Raw genomic sequence first — 22,192 nt, 5'->3', positions numbered from 1 at the left:
ATATATTGTTAAGATATCAATTTTCCTCAGACTGATCTATATATTCAATGCAATACTGATCAAAATTTCAGCAGATTTTTTATTTGACAATATGACAAGCTGATTCTAAAATTCATATGAAAATTCAAAAAACCTAGAACAATAAAAGCAAGTTTGAAAAATAAAAGCAAAGTTGGGTGTCTGTCACTACTAGACTTTAAAACTTATTATAAGAACTACAGTAATAAAGACAACATAATACTGGCATCTAGATCAATAAACAAATCAAGGGAAAAGAAGAAAGAGTTCAAAAATAGACCCAGAGAGACATGCACATTTGATTTTCTTTTCTTTACCAAGGTGCAGAGCTGATTTAATATAGAAAGGGTAAGCATCAAAAAAATATGCTGGAATAACCAAAGATATCGATATGCCAAAGGATGATCTTCAATTCATATCTCACACCATATGCAAATATTAACTTAAAATGGACTGTAGAATGTAGAACTTATACCATAAAACCTTTAGAAGACAACATAGGAGAAAATTTCTGTGAACTTGGATTAGGCAAAAATGTCTCTGTTACTACACCTAAATCACAATACATAAAAGAAAAATATTAATACATTGAACTTCATCAAAAACTGCTCTTCAAACATCACTGTTAAGAGAATGAAAAGACAAACATAGCCTGGGAGGAAATATTTGCGAAAAATATATCTGATAAAGAAGTTGTGTCCAGAATTTATAATGAACTCTCAAAATTCAATAATAAGAAAGCAAAAAAACAAACCAAAAAAACCCCAACAACAACAATAAAAACAGGCAAAAGGTTTAAACAGACACTCACTACAGAAAATGTATGACTGGCAAATAAGCACATGAAAAGATGCTTACATCATTGTTTATTAGGGCCATGCAAGTTGAGTGACAATGAGATACTATTGCACATTTACTGGAATCACTAACATTTAATACATTGACTCATACCAAGTAGTGGATAGGATCTGAGGCAATGTAACTTTCATATATTGTCGGTAGTAATGCAAAATGGTATATCCACTTTGGAAAACAATTTAAGAGTTTTTTAAAAGGTTAAATATACACTTATCATAAAACCCAGCAATCTTTACACAAAAAACCTATACATGGCAGCTTGTTTTATAATTGTCCCAAACTGGAAATGATCCAGATGTCCTTCATTGGGTTAATGGTTAAACAAAATGTGATGTCTTGTACGTATAATGGTAATAAAAAAGAATTAATTATCAATATAATCCATGACATAGATGAATCTCAAAATAATTGTTCTGAGTGAAAGAAACCAAACTCCTCAAAAAAGATGCAACAATAAGGTCGAAGAATATCCAGTGTTCTACCCCAACCAGCCAATAGGATTCAGAAATAATTTTTGTTTGTCAGTTATACCTATGGTATGAAACACGTAGAAGATGTCAGAACCCATACCACTTGATTATGCCTGCAGACACTAGCTTATTTTCTGGTGTGCATTTTGAGATCACATCCTTTTATTTGCCATCACTTGGGTAACTGACATTTCTTTGGACACCTCCCACCCCTTCTACCACTGCCATCACAAGGCAATCTCCAGAGTTGTAACTCAGAACTTGGGAGCTGCTAGACCCATGCTCTGGGAAGATTAGACATTCTGTGATACTATCCTTGAGTTGCAACAATGATGTTTCTAGCTGGAAGTGGGAAAAACTTAATCATATAAGATGATCCCCAAGAGAGTACTCATGCCAGAAACCTCGAAGGTCAAATTCTCCAGAAACATAGCCTTGTCCTATATCCTGACTCATTCATCTCCCTTACTCTTTCCTGAGAATTTGAATCATGGAGAGCTGCTCTTGCCCAGTGTGGACAAATGGGGTAGGTACATGACAGGTGAAACACATGTTCACCTTATGCTCTACATTATGCTTCTGCCTTACCCCTACAGTTTGGCCTATGGATTGTTTTCCTCATAGCTTCTAAAACCAGGATTGACTTATAATTATATTTTTTAATCTTCTACTTAATTTTATGACTAATTTTCTGGTTAAAACCCCCAATTAAATCCATCCCAGGGGAATCTATTCTGTGGTCTGCCTTTATGGTCAACATCTCCTGTTCCATCTGTCACATTCTAATGAGGGGATCCAGCCACCCATCAGTGGTCCTGAGTCTTCCATGCTGCTCTGCAACCTCTCTCTCAGGTCTACCTGAGTTGCAGGAGTTGCACACCCATAGGGATTGGAGAATTCTTAGAACCAGCTTACACACAGGAATTCTTTATACTTCTTCCAGTCCAAACAGCTGCATGTAAAGTACATATTCTTAAAAGGGTTATCATTGGCTAGGTCATCTGTCTCCAAACTCCTCTCCTAGCAGTCTCCAGTCCCTATCACCTCCATCTAATTCAACTCACTGGCATCGTTGCCTTAGGGAAAGTGACAGTGGGAATTTCTGGGCCAGGAGCCATAGCCTAAGTGAATGGGAGAAGGATTTGAATGCATCCTGTTGGCATCTCAGAGAGAGTCAATTAACCCCTGAGGAATCAGAAATACTAGATAGTCCTATGACATTTCAGTAATGCCAACATAGCAATTTGTATTAGTGCCACATACTTATTGAAGAAGGAAGTGAGTGAAGAGGAGCAAAGAAAAGAAAACAAAGAAATAAGTGGGGAAGGCAGGATGCTAGCTTCTCTTTTTCTGCCTTCCTGGACTGTTTGGAAACCAAGAGTCCTAAAAAAGTTTAGTCATGACTCTCCAACTTTGCCCATCGCTGGACTCCTTCTGGGTTACCACTGCCAAATATTTGAAAATTTTTGAAATTATTTTTATGGAAATATAGCCAAAAGTTTCAGGGAAACAGACAAGTTTCTAAGAAGTTGGACTTCAAGAAAGGGTTCAGTGTGAGTAGAAAGGAATATTTTAAACAAATATGGTACTAAGACCTTGGCTATATTCAGGAATGATTAACAGCATTTAAGAATTGGTGAGAAAAATACCAAGGGGTATAAAGTTGTTTATTTAAAAGATGAAACAAAGTTTCTGAAGGGTTGATAAAGAACTACCCCATTTTGATAGAATGATTCTCTTTTTCCTCTTCTTTCTCTTTTTTATTTTCATTTTAATAATGTATATGGCACTGTAATCCACTCCCATTAACTTTCCAGACTGCAGTGGTCAAACATCTCAACTATGGGTTCAGGATTCCATTTGCTTCTTGGCAGCAGTGTAGCCCAAATGGAGGTTCACCTCTTAGAGTGATGGCCAAAGGTCCTGAAAAACCATACAGAAACCATACAAACCAGCTATGCTTCCATTTGTATCTCTTTCCTTGATGACTAGAATCTCTGCATTAGCATGCAATGAGCACAGCTATAAAGATGGACTTCACCACTTTTCCTCTACTTATCTCATCTCCAGACACATGGTTTTTCTACTGTGTAAGATTTCATTCTAGTATGCCCTTTGGACCTGACATACCTAGGTATCAAACATCCTGTGTTTTAGGTTTTTCTATCCCTACTTTATTTCAAAACTAAGAGTATGCCATAAATAAAACAGAGTAAGATTCCTCAGGTAATGTTTATTTTATCTGCTAATCAGTGGCTTCCTAACTTTGTTAGAACAAGCCCTCTAAAGAGCTTGCTACAGGAGAAGGAACATAAAAGGTAAATTAGAGAAAGCAAGTGAATATTCAGGAACATTCCAGGGGTCTCCATGACCCTCAGACACAGAATATTAGAATTTGGAAAGAACTTGAAATTATGGTTTGACTCCTGCCAGTTTCACTGGTTGTGGAGCTAGCCAGGTAAGCCTGGACACCATTTGCACTCTCTAAGTGAGAGTGACAGAGCCAGATCTGGGACCCAAGCTTTCTGATACCTTTCTTCCATGAAGACTTCCAAATTACATTACTTAGATGCTTGCTCACTCTTGAATGCAAATGGAGAAATACAAGCTTTGTTTCCATCTGGGATGAGCATTGTACCCTTTATTCAAAGTGTTCTCAGTCCTCAAAGCTGCAGCTACGAATGGTCAGGTCACCCTTAGAGGGCCACTGGGAGAGAGGCCCCAAATCAATCATACAACATCCACTAGCAGCTCTGAAACCTTCAAGGAGCAGCAAACCTCTTGGGAGAAATCAGCACTGACCAGTGGTTTCCCTTTTCTAGAAACAGGTTTTCTATCTCAAGGTTCTTAGCTCTAAACCCCAATCTCAGCTCTGGAAAAGTAGGTCTTCCTTAAAGACTCAGCTCTTGACCTTGCTCACTAAGGCCTAGAGAGCTCTTCATTTGTCATGGAAAATTTCCTAGGCAAAAGGAATGCAGTTATCTTAATTCTACCCTTATGTTTATATGATTTTTTTTTCCTGGGGATTTCTACTTTTAATTGAAAATAGAGAAAGAGGAAGAAAAGAAAATCTTTGAAGAACACATTTTATAGCTCCCTGTACCCAGGTATCCACCACCTCAAGCAACCAGGATTGTGTGGTCAGATCATTTCCAGAGAGTATTCTCCTCTCCTGAAAGCTCACTTGTTTCAGCCTGCTAGACCTGCTTTGAAATTCATCTAGTTCTCAGGATGTTAGCTGGATTCTGAATAGGTAGGCTGCAGAACTATTGAGGAAAAGACAAGAGAAAACAGGAATTAGCATGACAACAGCAATTTAAGTTATATAATTGGCCAAAGTTTGCCAAGGAAGATTTTGAGTGCTAGAATAGAGTTTTAAATCTCCATGAATAGTTTAAGATTTAGGTCAAGCCAGGGATAGAATAAAATAAAAATAAATCAAATGACAGAGATACTCATCTAATTCATTTTCCCATCTATGAATAACCTGGCATGCAGGCTAAGGAGAGAGTTTGTGCAAGGCAAATATTCTGAAGGGGTGTTTTTTCCCTCTGGTTCTCTATGCTGTCCTTCCTTTTGGATTTTGTCTTTCAGTCCGAAGAACTACCCTCATGTCCTAAACATGTTTTGTAGATTAGTCACTTTCTAACATTTGCTTTCCTTTTCAAGCTCAACTTCTGACCTTTGAAATCTGAGGCTTTCTGTCATCCTTATTTAATACACCCCAGCTTCTCTCTTTTGACCTGTCTGTCCATGTCTCAGACTTGCCTCTCCACCATCTTAGCCCTCAATCACCTAGAACCAGCCCCAACCAGAGATGATGAGGTAAGCCAAGCCTGCTTTCTGAGCCCTCAAATTTCCCCAGCCCTAATCTCCTGTTGTTTTGGGGATTTAATGACCTACCTTATATTAATGTATGAATCCCCAGCATCTTCATGGACAAGACTGCCTTTCCCAGGATGCAGGGTCCAGTTCTGTGGAAGTCCCTATGTTTTTCTTCCTCAGGAATCTGTCAATAGGTAAGAATTTGAAAAAAATTTAGACCTAGTCATGAGTGCCTGAAAAGTAACCTCATAACTTGACAGAGTTCTAAGAATAACAATGCAGTTTTCAACTCTGTAATCTCATACAATTCTCACAGTCATCCTATGAGGTAGCATAGAGACATATTACAGATAGCTGTGGCCCCAGGTGAAAAAGGAATTGTCTAAGGTGATGTCAATAGCTTTTCATCTCAGAGTAAAAACCAATGTCCTCAGCATGGCCTTCAAGGGCCTATGTGATCTGTCCTATATCTTTCTCTCCAACCTCATTTCCCACCACTCTCTGACTCTTCATTGATTTTTTATACTTTCTGTTAACACATAATTTTCCAAAGTTTAAAAATGTCATTCTAATAAATATATAAAATCAAGATATCAAATATTTTATTCAACTCACTAATTAATGAGAGAATCAGTAAGCTCTTAGGACTGGTTCAAAAGAGAATTTTAAGAACAGAGATATATGTATACATATACTGTCAGAAATATTGAAGTGAATTTGTTAATGGATGCAAAACTGGCTAATATTGTATGAGACAATAAAGTGTAATGTTTGAATCAATAAAGTTGACATGCATTTATCCAGGAGAGTACTCAGATTGCTAAAATCAGGAATGAAAGAAGAGACATCACTACAAATCCTATAGAAATAAAAAGATTTATAAGGAAATACTATGAACAACTGTATACCAACAAACTAGATAACTTACATGGAATGGATAAATCCCTAGAAATACACAAGTTAAAGAAACTTCCTCAAGAGATACAGAAAATATGAATAGATCTATAACAAGAAAAACAATTGAAATAGTAATTTTAAAACTTACCAAATATTCAAAGAATTAATAGCAATCCTTCAGAACCCTTCCAAAAAATACTAAAATAGAGAACATTTCTCAATTCAACATTTGAGTCCATTATTACTAGGTCTTCACACATGAAGACACCATAAGAAAATAAAACAACAGCCAAATATCCCTTATGAATATTGACACCAAAAATAACAACAACAGCAACTCAACAAAACACTGGCAAATCAAATCAAGTAACATAAAAAATATTCCCTTATAAATCTTTTTATTTATATAAGATTTGTAGTGATGTCTCTTCTTTCATTCCTGATTTTAGCAATCTGAGTACTCTCCATAAATGCATGTCAACTTTATTGATTCAAACATTATACTTTTTTGTCTCATACAATATTAGCCAGTTTTGCATCTATTAATAAATTTACTTCAATATTTCTGACAGTAACATAAAAAACATACACCAAGACCAAGAGGGACTTATCTCAGAAATGCAAGATTAGTTTAACATCTGAAAATCACTTATTGTAATGCATACCATATTAATAGAATAAAGGACAAAGCCATATGTTCATCTCAGTGGACACAGAAAAAAGTATCTGATGAAAATTTAACACTCTACATGATTAAAAATACTCAGCAAACCATAAAGAAAGGAACTCTCTCAATGTGATAATGACCACCTATGGAAAACCCACAGCTATCATATTTAATATTAAAAGACTGAATGCTTTCACCATAAAATCAGGAACAAGACAAGAAGGTCCAATCCTGCAACTTCTCCAACATCATAATGAAAGTTCTAGCCAGGGAAATTAGACAAGAAAAACAGGGCGGGGCTGGGGGAAGGCACCCAGATTGGAAAGGAAGATGTAAAAGTCTCTCTCCTTGCATATAGCATGATATTGTGTAGAGAAACTCTTAAGAAATCCACTAAAAACTATTAAAACTGATAAATGAGTTCAATAGGTTGCAGGGTACAAGATCAATATACAAAATTCTCTTGTATTTCTATACAGTAACAGTGAAAATTTTGAAAATGAAATTAAGAATTCAATTCTATTTACAATAGTATCAAAAATAATAAAAATACTTAGTAATACATTTAATAAAAACAAGACGGGCTTCCCTGGTGGCGCAGTGGTTGAGAGTCGGCCTGCCGATGCAGGGGACACGGGTTTGTGCCGTGGTCTGGGAAGATCCCACATGCTGCAGAGTGGCTGGGCCCGTGAGCCATGGCCGCTGAGCCTGCCTGTCCGGAGCCTGTGCTCTGCAAAGGGAGAGGCCACAACAGTGAGAGGCCCGCATACCACAAGAAACAAAAACAAAAGACATACATGGAAAATTACAAAATATCATTGAAAGAGATTGAGGAACATGTAAATAAGTGGGAAGATATTCCTTGGTCACCCATCAGACAATGTACTATTGTTAAGATGACTTTACTCCCTGGTTTGATCTACATATTTGAAATTATTACTATCAAGATACCAGATGCCTTTTTACAAAAATTGACAAGCTAATCCTCAAATTCATATAGAAATGCAAGGAACCCAAAAAAGTTAAAACAATCTTGAAAAAGAACGACAAAATTAGATAACTCATTTTCCAATTTCAAAACATACTCTAAAGCTATAGTAACCAAGAAAGTATGAGAATGGAACAAGAATAGACATATTGATCCATGAAATAGGCCTGAGTTCCATAAATAAACCCATAAATTTATGATCAATTGATGCTCAACAATGATGGAAAAACAATTCTGTGGTGAAAAAACAGTCTTTTTAACAATTGGTGGAGGGCCCGCTGAATATCCATAAGCAAAACAATGAATTTGGACCTTTACCACACAACATACACAAAATTAACTCAAAATGGATCTTATATCTAAAGGTAAGAGCTAAAATACTAAAACTCTTAGAAGAAACCATAAGAGTAAACCTTCATGGTCTTGGGTCAGACAATGGTTTCTTTGAAATAACACCCAAAACACAAAGAACAAAAAAAAATAGATAAATTAAACTTAAAATTAAAAAGTTTTATTCTGCAAAAAATACCATCAAGAAAGTGAAAGATAATTCTCATAATGGGAGAACATAGTTGTAACTCATATATTTGATAAGGGACTTTTTTTCCAGAATATATACACATACATTCTTCTTTTAAATTGAAGTATAGTTGATGTACAATATTATAAGTTTCAGGTGTACAATATAACGATCCACAATTTTAAAGGCTAAATTTCAATTTAAAATGTTGGCTATAGTCTCTACGTTGTACAATATATCTTTGTAGCTTATTTATTTTATATATAGTAGATTGTCCATGTTGTTCCAAATGGCAAAATTTTCATTCTTTTTTATGGCTGAGTATTATTCCATTGTGTGTGTATATATATATATATATATATATATATATATATATATATATATATATATATATATATACCACATCTTCTTTATCTTGGACACTTAGGTGGCTTCCATATCTTGGCAATTATAAATAATGCTGCTCTGAACATTGGCGTGCATGTAACTTTTTTAATTAGTGTTTTTGTTTTTTGGGGGCATATACCCAGGAGTAGAATTTCTGGGTCATATGTTAGTTCTATTTTTAGTTTTTTAGGCAACCTCCATATTGTTTTCCACAGTGGCCACACAAATTTACATTCCCACCAACAGCGCAAGGGTTCCCTTTTCTCCATATCCTGGCCAACATTTGTTATTTGATTACAGATGATAGCCATTCTGAGAGGTGTGAGGTGATATCTCATTGTGGTTTTAATTTGCATTTCTCTGATGTTTTAATTTCATTCTTTTACATGTAGCTGTCCAGTTATCCCAGCACCACTTATTGGAGAGCATGTCTTTTCTCCATTGTATATTATTGCCTTCTTTGTCATAGATTAATTGATCGTCAGAATATATATTCTTAAAATTCAATAGTAAAAGACAAAATTTTTAATGGGCAAAAGATTTAAACAGACATTGCTCCAAGTAAAAATATTAAAATGGCTAAGTGCATGGAATGATGTTCAACATCATTAATCCTTAGGGAAATACAAATTAAAATCACAATGACATATCACCTCACAGCAGCTAAAATGGCTATATTTAAAATGATGGATGATAATAAGTGTTGACAAGAATGTGGATATATTAGAATCCTCATACACTGAGGAAATATAAAATGATACAACCATCCTGAAAACAGTTTGATAGTGCCTCAAAATATTAAGCATGGACCTACCATATGACCCAGCAATTCCACTGCTAAGTGTACACCCAAAAGAAATTAAAACATACACTCACACAAAAACTTATTTGTGAATGTTTATAGAAATATTACTTATACTATCCAAAAAGTAGAAAAAAACCCAAATACCCATCAACGAATGAAGAGATCAACAAAATGTGTTATATCCATACAGTTGAGTATTGTTTATCAATAAACAATGAAGTATTAATACACGCTACAACATGGATAAACCTTGAAAACATTATGCTAATGTGTAGTTGCAAAAACCATAAGTTGTATGATTACATTTATATGAAATTTGCAGAATAGGCAAATCTATAAAGACAGAAAGTAGATGAGTCATTGCTTAGGGCTCCTAGGGGGAAAGGGAATGACGGAAGGGAATACAGAATATCTATTAATGGGGTTTCTTTAGAAGGTGGACAAAAATTAGATTGTAGTGATATTTGTACAACCCTGTAAATATACTAAAAAAAAAATTGAATAGTAAACTTTAAAAGAGTGAGTTGTATGGTATAAAACATTGTATCTCAATAAAGCTGCTTGTTTGGGGCCATCTTTTCTATAGGGTAGAATTCAGTTGTATCTGTACTGGACAAAATTCGTTATACTTTGGAAAGAATCACTTGCATCACTCTCAGTTTTCTACAAATTGAATTCTGCCTCTACAGAATTATAAAATAACTTGGGCAATAGGAATTCAGTCAGAGGGGAATATCTCAGTATAATCAGATAATCTCCAGAAAATACCTTAGACAATTCCCAGGGTTCCGCTGAAAGGATACTCAGTATTATCTTGCCCATTTCCAAATCTTGGACAATTTTTTCCTGACACGCCCTTGAAAACTCCAAGCGTGTTCCTACCACAAGGCCTTTCCAGTTTTATTCCCTCTGCTTCAATCTCTCTTCATACATATTATTACCTGGCTTATTTCCTCTTCTCTTTCTGGTCTCTACTCAATTATTACCTTCCAGAGAGAGCTTCCCTAGAGTACATACATTAGTTATTTACTGCTATTTAACAAATCATCCCCAAAAGCTCTGGCTTCAAGCAACAAATATTTAGTATCTCACAGTTTTTCTCAGTCAGGACTCCAGGAGCAGCTTATCTGGGTGGTCTGGCTTATGGTCTCTCATTCAGTTGCAGTCAGGATGTCGGCAGGGACGGCAGTCATCCAAAGGTTTGACTGAGGCTGGAGAATTGGTTTCCAAGATGGCTCCTTTACATGGCTGTTGGCAGGAGGCCTCAGGTCTTTGCCACATGAGCTTCTTAAGCTGCTTGAGTGTCCTCACAACATGACAACTAACTCCCCCCAGAGCAAATAATCCAAGAAAAACCAGTGGAAGACACAATGACTTTATTATTCAAAGTCATACCCTCTCACTTCAACTTCATTCTGCCTTTTAGAAGTGAGTCATTAAGTCCAGCCCCTACTCAAGAGGAGGGAAATTAGGCTTCACCTATAGAAGAGAGTATAAAAGAATTTGTGGACATATCTTAAAGCACCCTAACACACTCTTACACAAATATACCCTCTTGTATGGTACTCTCTATTGCCTTATTCATTTTTGTTTTCTTCATAACATTTGATATGATTACATGTTTATGTGGCAATTACTGACTTACCCACTACAATGTAAGACCTGTGGGAACAGGAAATTTGCACTATACTACACTGAAAACTCAGCACCTAGAATAGCACTAGACGTATAGCAGCTCAATGACTATTTTGTTTCCTAAATAAATGAAAGTGTGGATGAGGTTTTAAGTTACAGGAGGAAAATCAGGCTTGGAAACTAGGTGTTATGACTCCTAACCTGGTATGTTTCCCAATATTTTATCTTAGAGGAATTCTACTGATGAAATGTAACTTAAACTGTGGTTTGTGGGAAGAAAAAGAAAAACCCTCCCAGTCCTCTATGAATTCACTCCAACTGAGGCCTCGTCCACTCTTTCTAGATCCAAGACAAACCCTGCTGACCAAAATTGAGGAAAGACTTTCTCTGCTCCATACACACAAAAACATTCCCATTTTTTAAGCGTCAGTGAGGGGGCTTGGTGGGGGACAGGGACCATGAAAATGTCTCTGTTAGTCCCACATTTCCTCCCCTACTTATAAAGAGAAAGTTGGGGAAGCACTGAAGCAAGCCTAGAGCCTAGGGTTGAACACAAGCATTGCGTCTGGCTTTAGGAGTAAGAGATCTTGAACACTACCTTGCATATTCATTTTGGTTTATTCAGAATTTAACAGCATTTCTGAAGCCAAATGTTGATGCTGCCTGGCTCTGGGGAATAAGGAAATCCACATGCAATTAGGAAGCAGATTGTAATGGAAAGTACACAGGATTGGTACTGCACTGCTAATTTGCTGGAAGTCTTATTTTCCATACCTGTAAAATGGCAGGTGCAATTGGAGAGAGCATAGATAAGTTCAAATTCCTATTCACGTTCTAAAATTCATATAAAGTTCAGAGATGTCTTAATATCCCTTGAATAGTATTTTTCACCTTCTTACCAGAAATTTCAACAAGGATCAGCACAGGACGCACTTGCATTTCTCTCTCCCTTCCCTAGCAGCCTCTAGACTGTAGGAAGATGGGACCACACACACATGCACACATACACACACACACAAACACGCAAAGTCTATGAAAGGAAAAAAGTCATTTCATCGTAATTTTTGTAGAACAGAGAAAGGTGATGGGAGATGTTGAAGACAAACTCCATCCATTCATATTGTATGACACTAGGCAATATGAGGCAAATGCCAACATTGGGACGCTGAAGAATGAAAGTCCTAGATATTCCCTATCACTGCCCAGCCTGAGTGGAGCCAAGAAGAATGCAACTACTCACAGGTTGAGAGGAGGGTGTTATTTCAAAACTGATGGTGAATTCAGCAGGTGTACCATCACACCATTCCCCTTGGTGTCCCTTTAGTGAAGCTTCTAAATTAAGACAAAAGGAGCCCTGGTCCTTGGGGCAATACCAAGCCTCAGGAGTCACCTCATTGAGCCTGGCATTCTGGTTGAAGAGATGGTGATGAACGTGGGATGAGAACACGAAATTGATATTCACCATCTAGTTAATCTGCAGCAGGAAAAAAAAAGTGTTTTAAAATCTCCTGTCAATGTTATCTGCCTCTGCTGAGTGGAAGAGTGGCACCCCAAAACAATGTGTCGATAAAATAAAAACAATGGCCACTCTTTGTAAGCCTTGGCTCCAGGCAACTCCCTTCCCTGCTGTGACAGCAGAAGGAAAGGACACGAGACCATCTCCCTTGGGAATGTCTGGGAAATCACATCCTGGCTAAAGGTTTGAGTCCTAGGGCTGCCACACCGCAATCAAAATCTCCTTTAGCAGGATGGAGAAGGAAGAAGAAGAAAAAGGTTATTGGGAGGTGGGGAATGAGTGAAAGGGCAGAAAATTCAGATTTTTACTTTGGGGCCTGTGATATTTTCAAGCTGACAAATAAATGAATATCAGCACTAAGAAAGCTCTCAGAGATGTAATCCAATGCCCTCGTGTTTTAGATGAAGAAATGGCAAAGAGGTTAAAGGATTCATTCATAGTCATGGTAGTGGGAAGATCAGGTAAGGAAGCTATTGTTAGAGTTGCAGACAGGACTGCAAGGGTCTGAAGAATACAAGAAACAAGTGAGAACCAAGTCAAGGTGCTGGCTTCAACTGGTTTCTACAAACAGTGAGCAACCGTATTTAGTAACTATTAAGGGGGAGTACAGTAAGGTTGGAATCTAGGATGTTGGTAGATTGCTGGCTTAGAGACTGAGTGCATCAACTGTGTGACTTAATAAGATGGGAGACACAGGAGAGGGAACAGGTCAGGAATATGAGACTCTGTTTCCTATTTGAGAGGGAAATTCAGTTGCAATGTCCATTAGTCAGTTAGGCTTAGAGCTCTGGAGAGGTTCAGATTTGAGGGACAACAGCATGTAATGGAAGTCACAGGAGTGGATGAGTTCTTTGAGAACAAATTTGTGAAAGGGGGAGCAGAACACAGCACTTGAAGAGCACTGGTGCTTGGGAGGCAGAGAGAGAAGAAAAGAAATGAGAAAACAGGAGATGCCAGAGGGGTAGGGGAGAACCTGGAGTGGGAGTGGGAGAGCTGAAAGCAGCTCACTCCAGCATCCAAGGATTGTTGGGCCCATGTGTGCATGGCCAGGCTCTGGGAACTTTTGTTCTTTCCTAGTCTGTCTGTCCTTTCCTGGTCAGAATGAGGCAGGAAAATCTTCGATCCATTTGCTGTGTTTTGTCCTCCTAAACTTCCTGGTATGATGAAGTTGTGAGAATCCTGATGCAATCCACAGTTCCTAGATGTAACTCAGGGTGGGTGCCTCTAGACTCAGCCTCCACACAGAGGTTTCCCTGAATGTCCCACTGACCCCACTTTAGGTGTCCTACACGGAGGGTCTGGTGTGCAGATGTGTATCTTCAGGCCAGGTAGATGCTCCATCAATATCTGTGAAATCGCAACCACCTAGACTGTCTCCTGTTTAGCAGACATAGATAGAGATTTGCAGAAAAGATGAGAGGAAAAAGGGAGAAGAGAAAGAGTAGGGAAAATGGATAAAAAGAGCAAGAAAACAACAGTTAAAACCAACATTTAAATAGAAGTCTGTGCTTTCAAGGACTCAGTTTCTCTCTGAATTCTGCAAAGTGTCATTAGCAAATAGGCAGTAAGCTTCCACTATGTCCCCTCAACTCAGTTTGAAACAGGAAATACTTATTTCCAAAGAATCTTAAACTAGTAGGTTTCTCAAATCAAGAAATATAGACAATGGGATGAATAGGTCAGGACTTCAAATGAGCCCTACAAATCGATGAACTAGGAGTCAATGGATGTAGGAGAAAGCACAAGGGTAAGAGTATACCTAAGTTCTAAATTTGGTCCTGCCACCAATGAGCTGCGGGCCTATGGATATCTCTGTTCAAGAAATATTTCCTGAGCAAATAGATGATCAAAGCTCTATGTCAGATGCCACAAGAAGCAATGACACATAAGACATCATCCCTATTGAGATGAAGCTCTTTGATGTCAAAGCAAGCACATAATACTATTGGGAATCAAGAAAAGAGAGTAAAGATTTGAATCCCAGGAAAAGAAAATTAGGTTTTGAAAAGTAAATATGATCTTCAGAGTGGGTAGTTAATATAACTATTTTAGGCAACAACAATTTCAGGAGAGAAAGCACAGAGCAGAGAAAGCATAAAGATGTGTGAGGAAACCCTAAGGATCCATTTTCACTAGACAATTTTCATTTGATCAAGATAGGACTGGGGATCCATTGAAGGTCTTCTGTTACTTGTGAGATTTTTACAGTTGAAGTTTTGCCTTATGAAAATCAAGTTATCCTAGAAACCGCTAACCCATGAAGTGGGAGATACTGTTAACCCATGAAGTGGGAGACACTGAATCTGAAAGGCCATTCAGGAAGCTGTTTCATCCACTTTTCTATGAGCCTCTCTTCTGTCAACTACATGAATCACCTAAGGGAGGATTGTAGCACCTAGTATCCTAGGTCTCCAGTCTGTTCTAACATCCTACTTATAAACTTAACTAGATGTAGGCAAATCAAGAACTAACAGGAAATTCTCAGGAGAGGTAAATGCTGCATTGGATAAAGATGCTAAAAGGAGATTTTGCCACTAATTGCGTGTATGTGTTGTTACTTTTTAAGTACTTGAATGTTTCTCAATATTATTCAGCAATTCAGTCTCATTTGATCAGAGACTAAGTTAATATTTTTAGCATTCCTTAAGTGCAAAAGTCATGTCTTATTCGTTTTTGACCTTCCCAGTGTTTGGTGTCAAATAGGAGCATAATGCATGTCCTATGAATGAACAAACTCAAGGGACTTAATGTTAACTCTACTACAAAAACCAAGCATAAATACCCAAGTGTTTGGTATAACAAAGTTTGAGACCAAACATCCGGTTCCTTCATGCTTCTCTTGGGAGGCTATTCTCCTTGATTATCCACACCCTCACCTGCATTGGCTGCTTCAAGTTCTGGTTTCTCCAACACATTTTAAGAATGAGTAGCCATTCTTGATGCTAACTGTTCATTATTTCAAAATGAAAAGTTGTACAAAGTATGCAGGCAAGCGCAGAGGTATGCATTGATCTCAAGAAGTCTGGACTGTCCCAATGTAATTTTCCCCATTACTTTACACTGTGGGTTCCCAGACGGGTTGGATGGGGCTCAGTATTCTTCAGTTTATTCCATATTTTGCCCTGCCACCTCCTCAGCAAGTACGGAAAATTAGAACATCCAGCCTGGAACCTCAGGTCTGTGGACTGTGTATTTCCCCCACATCTGATCTTCATCCTTAAAAGGGTCTACTCTGTCAAGGACCCATCCTCTTGATTTCAGCTCAACAATCTTGCCTGCCCTGGCAGGACCTGCTCACATCAAGCTTGGATGCAGTGGTGTGTTAGGGGAAGAGGAGGATTAAATACTTCTCCTTGTTTCTTCTTGCCCTCCCTGAAACATTCAACTGAACTCTAACATTTAGTTCGGGGAAGAATTTTATCCTGAAGCCATCTGGCGAGACAGAGGAAATGTTTTTTTTATATTCTGCTTTCCTTGGGAGTACTGGGCCAAGATAGACTCATGCTTGTCCCACAAAGAGGAGATGACAATGGGTTCTTGGGATATCTCATTGTAGGGCAGCAAGGTCAAGGGAAAAAGAGGATGGGAAAGTAGGATGTTGGTCTGTTTCCACTCGTCACCAGATTGGAGACTTCCTTATACAACAGCCTCTAAGGTCTCTCCTTCCACATGGGTAAATTTAGAGTAAGACCCACATATATCACCCCAGTTTGATGAGGCCAGGAGAGGAATAGTGAAAGTTTAAGCAGCACTGATGTGGAAATCATGATCAATAGAGTTCTCTATTAACAGACTCTTGACTGAGTTTTATAGGTTGATTTGTTTATCTAGTTTAGGGCACTCTGATCCATCTAAATGACTCCTAAACTGATTTGATCCAAGGTATACAGCACAATCCTTCTGCATCTTCTTTCTCTCACATTTCTCACTTCTATAGAACACAACATATTTCAGTATATAACTGCACATCAAATAAAATTTATTTGGGGGTACATGGCATCTAATCAAACTTTGAGTCCTTGGCTAGGCACTTGGAATGTATGAAGCAAGAGTTTGGCTAAATATTTTTATATAACACTACAGAGTGAAATGTAGTAGTACCAATAAGGAATTTGGGTAAGTCTTTGAAGCTTCTTATCCTGAGCTACATTCACCTGTAGTGAAGAGAGAACACCCATTAGTGCATCACTTAGGTGGTGACCAAGAGACTGGGTGCTACTTTGCTTTCACACCTTATGAGTGGCCTTTCTGTGTCTGGGCTGTGGGTAGAAGCTGCCATGACGTCATGGCAAGTCCTGCTACTTCGAAGATGCTACTATATCACCCTTACGTATTCTTTTTATTTTTGTAAATTTATATACATTTATATGATCTCCTCTTCTGTCTTGGTGGGAAGCTCATTTTGTGATAGAGCAAAATGAATCAACTGGAGTGTCCATTAAATTACCAGTAAGATACACGAATAGGCTGGGTTGTTACTTCATGCCTAGGAAAAGGGAAATGGTCCTGAATTAGAGACTAGGTGCAGAAGAAATCAGGTCAGATACCCTGAGACCAGGGAAACACAAACATAACATGGATTTCTACTTTCTGTTTCAGGTATAATTCCAAGAAAATGTGTTTTTTCTACTTTACATCCCAAACTCAGGTAATGAGCTAGGAAAATTTAATGTAACTTAATAAGACAGTTGAAGAGAATAGGATCTTTCAGTCTAGTTCCCCATTGCTGGACCTTCATCCCAGCTAAGCCACCACAAACCATAAAGGAGAAGTCTTGAGATGTCAAATAATTGTGTCTAGGCATACGTCACTTCTCCTTGTTTTACTTACTCCTGGCTGCATAACACAGAGAAGGTTGCTACTCTCTGGAATTTTCTATCTATAAAACTATACTAAATTATATTACAGCCAAGGACTGACCTACTAGAGGGCAAGAGAATGTATTCCAGCACCTCAGCACCCCCATGCTACATTTGAGTTGCTCAACCTAAAGGTCATGACGCATGACTCTGGCCACAGAGCATAGTTTGTGTGGCTACAACGTCCTGCTGTGCCTCCAGCCCAAGGCCAGGAAATCTCCCTTCTGTTCTTTGTTGATTTTTTGTTTGCATGTGTTGTTTGTTTTCTCCTTTGTAGGTTATGAGGAGTTGGGGTAAAAGAGGAAGACTGGTGATCTAGAGACCTTGAGGGAACTGGATTTCAGTTATGAGTCTGAGCACTTAGTTACACCAGATACAAGTGTGATTTGGATATTGATGGGTGAGGAAGAGTGTGTCTGGCAAGAAAGGAGGAACAGACAAAGAAGAGAGGGTAACATAGGATGACAGGCAGAAGAATGGACCCTCCTAAGGGTCCTAGGACCCCTGCAGAATGGTCCAGACCTGCATAGATCCCTACAATTAGGAGCTGGCACCAGTAAGGGAATTTACAAGGGGCAGTTGGTCCTTCAGTCCAGAGACTTCCCTTTATGGTCTGGCAGCCAAGTTCATGCGGGTTCTCCAGGTGAGGACATTGAGAGCTGCTGTCCAAGTGGCTGTGGAAAGCATGGCTGGCAGACCCCCCAGATTCCCAAGATTTCACCACTGTCCTTGGTATGTTGGCTAGGCCTGCCTCACTCTTTCCCCTCCTTCTGACTCTCAGAAAGGGATGCCAGCTTGTCTGTCCTGTCTGGGAGACTTCCGCTGTGTTTCTGAGAAATGCTGGCTATTGAGAAGCACCTCCAGGCCTCTGGTTCTCCTCTGGTTCAACCTAGCTATAGGAAGGCTGTTTGTTCCCTGTTTGCACCTTGACAGTAGGGAACCCACTCACCTGCTTCTCCAGTCTCCTCTCCCACCCCCTCTCAAAGCTTACTCAGCCTAGGCTGGAGTGCCCACCTAAATTTGCCAGGGCCAGGATCATTCAATTCAGAAACAAGGGGATGGATAACTTTGTAATTTCTGACACCTTGACCTTTCTGAAAATTTCATTGTGTGTCTTTGCTAGTCATAGCTAACCTTCCTGGTCCCCATTTTTCCTCACTTTCAGTACTTCTGCCCCCTTTGTCAAGCCCTCATTCCATTGAACTCTGACACCACAGTGTCTCCTGGGAACAAATGCACTGAAACACTGCTCTCCCCACCACACACACACACACACACACACACACACACACACACACACACACCCTTATGAAATCTACAGGGAAAAGTCATTGACTTTCAATTACTTCTCAAGACACTAATTTCTTCTTCCTTTTTAAGAAAATTATATTACTACTACAGAAAAGAATACACAGTCTTTATTTTTAAAATCACACAACACTGAGAAGTACAAAAGAAGTAAAAAAAAAGCCTCTTTAGTATTTCATCATTAAAATAGCCCTTATCAATATTAGGTAAGAATCATTCCTCTCAATGCATGGAGATATGTATAATTTTTTTAAAATTGAGATCTTATTACTTTTTACTTTTAAAAAATCAAAAGGATTAATTTTGCTTGAATGTAGAAGAAGAAAAAGGCTATTATGAAACTTAAGGAATTGCTGAATAGCAGAAGAACGTTTCTTTTCCACATAAGACATTAATTCCTAAAAGAACCCTCTTTGTTTAGAGGGGTGGGAGAAAGGAGTTGCTAAACTTTATATGAGAATTACTATCTTTTAAAACTTTTATTTATTTTAGACTGTGGCTTTTCAGGCTAGAGCTTGTATTTTACATGTGTCTTTAAGCTATGTTCTTTAAAAATAAAATCAGAACTCACCAAGTGTTTTAACTATTATTTACATTTCTGCTTTGAAGCTTTTGCATTGTGCTTGCTGTGTAAGCAGCACTAAAACTCCCCTGGCAGAGAGCTACCCAGTAAGAGAAAAGTGTAAGGAAGAGACTAGAAGGATTAGATCTCTGGAGAAAACCCAATGGAAGGAAGGTAGTCTGGCTTTCTGCCTAATTCCCCTTTTCTTTTAGTAATAACAGTCTAATAACTTGCTTTAGCCAGGTTTCTAGAAAATTAGTCTCCTCACAAAAAACCTGCCCTGTACCACGTATAGGCATGTTAATATTAAAATATTAACCCTTATTTTATTGACATTTATTTATGTATGTATGTTTGTATAAAATTACCTAAAAACTGGAGTAGGTAGGTGTCAGCGTAAGTAAGCTAAAAAGCGTTCAGTGCCAGAGCAGTACTGAGTTCAAAACACCACAGCTACACGGGTCTTCCAACCTTTACTCACATCTCTCTCTCTCTTAATATTTCAGGAGGTTTAAGAATATAAAGCAAGATTGTTTTTAAAGTCCTCATCTTCTCCTGTTCTTTACCATCTCAAACTCCCTGACCCTCGTGCTTTCCAACCTCAGGAGAACTTTCCCTTTCATCCACACCACTTGATCCCGCCATCTTTGTCTCTCAATCCTCTCTCCGCCATTTCTCCCTTACCAGGGGGCTCAGGTGTTGTCATGACCCCTGCTGCATGCAGCCCCTTCTTTCTCAAGAATGTGCTTGCCCTTTCTCTTATCAGAGAGAGAAGGGAGGGGAGAAGAGCAGACAACATCTAAATGTCCTCTCACAAGAGGAGAGAGGCAGAGTCCTAAACCCCGCCATGCTGGTGAGTTGTGTCTAGTCGCACTAGCTTTGTGGCTGGACTCTTGGGAGAGGTGGTGATAAAGGGTGGGAGGTGGGCTGTCTGAAACCTTATCATCTCTCTCTTGTTGACTTCTCTACTCCTGGGGGCAGAAAGAGTGGGAAGTTAAATATGTGGCAATGGGGTAACCTTTTAATTAGTGTCCCCAAATATCAGAAAGAGTAGATTTTCCCCGCATTGACAAGCTTGGAGTAAGAGTCTATTTAGAGATTGTTTTCTGTGTTAGACCAAGGTTTCTTTGTTAATGATTCTGAGTTTGATTCCTGTGTGTGTGTGTGTCTCTGTGTGTGTGTGTGTGTGTGTGTGTCTGTGTGTGTAGTAGGGCTTTCAGTGGGGGTTGAATGGAATAAGAAAAAGAGGAAAACAATGAAAAGTATGTATCAGGTGCTTTTAAAAAAATCAGTGCGAACAAAAACAGCAAAGGGATGTCTGTGGCCAGTAGGATGCCTGTGAGCAGAGCTGGAGAGAAGGCGCTGCCTGCAGGGGCCGCGTAGCAACAGAGCTCTGATTGGCTAGAGCTGTGCAAATAGGCCCTGAGCAAGGGCTGTGAGTCCCCGCTCCTGCAGGCAGCTGAGCTGGAGCAGGTCCAAGCAGGCCCTGCGAGGCTGTGCTTCAGAGCGATCCAGAGTACAGGGGCTGGCTGACAGCAGTTGTGAGTCCTCATAGCATTTGGCGTTGTTAGCCCAGCACTTACCACGGCAGCCTACTGCCTCTGCCTGTTGCCCCTGCTTCCCATGGGTTGGACTTGTGTCCTCACAGACCATAAACTATTTGAGACAGGGTTTTACCTACCATGATAACACAGGCAGAGAATGTCTCTGAAAGAAAATCGGCCAGGGTGTCAGGAGGTGCCTGGCTTCTAGTTCTACACCAGGTATTAATTACTGTATACTCTATCATTAACACAAGATTCACAACAGCTCAAGTAGATAGAAACAATTATCCCATTTTCCAGATGAGAGAACTGAGTCAGAGAGAGGTCCGGGGATATGCAGTCTATAACCGTGTGGAGCCCATGTGGATGCTCAAATACCTGCTGGCTGACAGTAGCTCGGTGGACGATTAGATAACGAAGTCTTCTGGCCGATTTTGGCCTGAAATGAAAGCATTAGGATGAGCCAGTAGTTCCTATTATTTAAATAAAATACCAGGAGAAAAGATGGATAAAACCTGAATATTTTCAGTGGAAAATTAATAAATACTATGTGATAGATTCACAAATTAAATACTTGCAACTTTAAAAAGAATGAACTTGGCACACATGCATAAAAAGAATAAATTTCAAAAACATTGTTAACTGAAAAAAAATGAGTTGTAAAAGAATGCACATGATCTGAATCATTTAGGGAAAATTTTTAAACATATAAAGCAATGCTGTCTATTGTCTGATATGTAAACCTGTAATAAGCTAATACAAACATGGACCAGAATGATACGCATCAGATTCCTTTTTTTTATTGGAGTATAGTTGATTTATACACATCAAATTCTTGATAGTGACTGTCTCTGGAGAGAAAGGGAGGGAACTGGGATGGGAAAGAAGAATAAAGTCCAGTAGTTTTCAACTTTAACTGTAAGATCATTTATACACACACATATTTAAAAACTATCTGAAGGCAAAGTGACAGCAAGTAAACATTTCAAATATGAGTGGGTAGATGTATGTGTATATTATATTACCTCTTAACTTTTCTGAATTTAAAAAAAAAAAAGCAGAGTCTTTCCTGCAGGCATCTTCATTCATGCCACCCTGCACATGTGATGCCTAGAAATTAATCCATGGGGTGATTGATCCTGGGAACCTCCTATAGTACCATGAGGGAGAGTAAGAGATGAAGATGTGTGTGCTATTTTGGAATCAAAAGAAAGTACCAGCAGTCAAGAGTCCTGTATTTCAGAGAGAAAAGAAACTGGAAGAAATCTTAAAGATGTTACTAAATGCAGTCTGATCTCCTCCCCCTTCCCTTCCCTTCTCAGTCAGAAAGCAG

The 22,192-nt window shown here is 38.7% G+C and overlaps 1 long non-coding RNA gene across 1 annotated transcript in view; it reads right to left on the bottom strand.

Moving 5' to 3' along the window:
• LOC132521648 (uncharacterized) overlaps positions 1-5,351 on the bottom strand; it is a 30,987-nt gene extending 25,636 nt beyond the window's left edge. Inside the window, exon 1 of the long non-coding RNA XR_009540927.1 lies at positions 5,250-5,351. This is a non-coding gene — a long non-coding RNA (uncharacterized LOC132521648). The remainder of the gene's footprint in view (positions 1-5,249) is intronic.
• Between the last annotated feature and the right edge of the window lie 16,841 nt (positions 5,352-22,192).

The sequence above is a fragment of the Lagenorhynchus albirostris genome, chromosome 6 (assembly GCF_949774975.1).
Source record: "Lagenorhynchus albirostris chromosome 6, mLagAlb1.1, whole genome shotgun sequence".
In the NCBI taxonomy this organism is placed as follows: Eukaryota; Metazoa; Chordata; class Mammalia; order Artiodactyla; family Delphinidae; genus Lagenorhynchus; species Lagenorhynchus albirostris.
This window is presented reverse-complemented; position numbering and strand designations above follow the sequence as displayed.